Consider the following 2565-nt stretch of genomic DNA (forward strand, 5'->3'; position numbering starts at 1 on the left):
CTTGGATATATATTAAAAAAAGGTAATGAAAAATTTTAAAAAATGTAAAACAAATGTTTATCTCCTTTATCAGAATTCTCTAAAAGACTATAATTTATTGCAATAATAGCAACAATTTTTGGACTATAGCATATAGTTTGAATGACATGAATGATAGTAAATTCACAAAGGATGAAAATAAGTATTAGGAATGCTGTGTTGTAAGTATTCACAATACTCTTCAGGTCCTAAATGTATCTGACATTGGACTTAGATTATTTAAAATACATATATACTGTAGTTCATACATCAAGGTCAGATACAATAGAATGATGAAATATTATTCAATGGAAACCTAAGAGGGATGAAAAAAAGAAAAAATGAAAAGCATCAGATTAAATGAATGGTTTAATGCATAGGTCTCATAGAATCTGTAGTATTTTTCAGTTCAGGTCAGTTCGACTCTTTGTGACCCCATGGACTGCAGCATGGCAGGACTCCCTGTCCATCATCAACTCCCAGAGTTTATTCACACTCATGCCCATTGAGTCGGTGATGCCGTCCAGTCATCTCATCCTCTGTCATCCCCTTCTCCTCCTGCCTTCAATCTTTCCCAGCATCAGGGTCTTTTCAAATGAGTCAGCTCTTCACATCAGGTGGCCAGAATTATGGAGTTTCAGCTTCAACATCATTCCTGCCAATGAAAATTCAGGACTAATTTTTTTTTAAGGATGGATTGGTTGGATCTCCTTGCAGTCCAAGGGACTCACAAGTGTCTTCCCCAACACCACAGTTCAAAAGCATCAATTCCTTGGCACTCAGCTTTCTTTATAGTCGAACCCTCACATCCATACATGACCACTGGAAACACTGCAGTCTTGACTAGATGGAAATTTATTTCAAAATAATGTCTCTGCTTTCTAGTATGCTGTCTAGGTTGGTCATAACTTTCCTTTCAAGGAGTAAGCGTCTTTTAATTTCATTGCTGCAATCAAGCTTTGCGCAGTGGCAGTATCGTAGCCAATGAGGTTTATCCGAGGCGTGATTATTGCTAATTGAAAACTAATTTCATGGCTGCAATCACCATCTGCAGTGATTTTGGAGCCCCCAAAAATAAAGTCAGCCACTGTTTCTACTATTTCCCCTTCTATTTGCCATGAAGTGATGGGACCTGATGCCATGATCTTAGTTTTCTGAATGTTGAGCTTTAAGCCAACTTTTCCCACTCTCCTCTTTGATTTTTATCAAGAGGCTTTTTAGTTCTTCCTCACTTTCTGCCATAAGGGTGGTGCCATCTGCATATCTGAGGTTATTGATATTTCTCCTGGCAATCTTGATTCCAGCTTGTGCTTTATCCAGCCCAGCCTTTCTCATGATGTATTCTGCATATAAGTTAAATAAGCAGGGTGACAATATACAGCCTTGATGTACTCTTTCCCTATTTGGAACCATTCTGTTGTTCCATGTCCAGTTCTAACTGTTGCTTCCTGACCTGCATACAGATTTCTCAAGAGGCAGGTCAGGTGGCCTGGTATTCCCATCTCATTCAGAATTTTCCAGAGTTTACTGTGATCCACATAGTCAAAGGCTTTGGCACAGTCAATACATGTTTTTCTGGAACTCTCTTGCCTTTTCAATGATCCAGCAGATGTTGGCAATTTGATCTCTGGTCCCTCTGCCTTCTCTGAAACCAGCTTGAACAACTGGAATTTCACAGTTCTTATACCATTGAAGCCTGGCTTGGAGAATTTTGAGCATTACTTTATTAGTGTGCGAGATGAGTGCAATTGTGCGGTAGTTTAAGCATTCTTTGGCATTGCCTTTCTTTGGGATTGGAATGAAAACTGACCTTTTCCAGTCCTGTGGCCACTGCTGAGTTTTCCAAATTTGCTGGCATATTGAGTGCAGCCCTTTCACAGCATCATCTTTGAGGATTTGAAATAGCTTAACAGGAAATCCATCACCTCCACTAGCTTTGTTTCATAGCGATGCTTCCTAAGGCCCACTTGACTTCACATCCCAGGATGTCTGGCTCTAGGTGAGTGATCACACCATCATGATTATCTGAGTTATTAACATCTTTTTTGTACAGTTCTTCTGTGTATTCTTGCCACCTCTTCTTAATATCTTCTGCTTCTGTTAGGTCCATACCATTTCTGTCCTTTATTGAACACATCTTTGCATGAAACGTTCCCTTGGTATCTCTAATTTTCTTAAATGGATCTTTATATTTTCCCATTCTATTGTTTTCCTCTATTTCTTTACAATGATCACTGAGGAATGCTTTTTTATTTCCCTTCACTATTCTTCAGAACTCTGCATTCAAATGGGTATATCTTTCCTTTTCTCCTTTGCTTTTTGTTTATCTTTATTCACAGCTATTTGTATGACCTGCTCAGACAGCCATTTCGCTTTTTTGCATTTATTTTTCTTGGGGATGATCTTGTTCCCTGTCTCCTGTACAATGTCACAGACCTCTGTCCATAATTCATAAGCACTCTAACACATCTAGTCCCTTAAATCTATTTCTCACTTCCACTGTATAATCATAAGGGATTTGATTTAGGTCATACTTGAATGGTCTAG

General features: G+C 38.6%; 1 pseudogene; it reads left to right on the forward strand.

Moving 5' to 3' along the window:
- The first annotated feature begins 973 nt into the window (after nt 1-973).
- On the forward strand, nt 974-1052 carry LOC136143954 (U4 spliceosomal RNA; annotated as a pseudogene).
- Nucleotides 1053-2565: the final 1513 nt, after the last annotated feature.

The sequence above is a fragment of the Muntiacus reevesi genome, chromosome 10 (genome assembly GCF_963930625.1).
Source record: "Muntiacus reevesi chromosome 10, mMunRee1.1, whole genome shotgun sequence".
In the NCBI taxonomy this organism is placed as follows: Eukaryota; Metazoa; Chordata; class Mammalia; order Artiodactyla; family Cervidae; genus Muntiacus; species Muntiacus reevesi.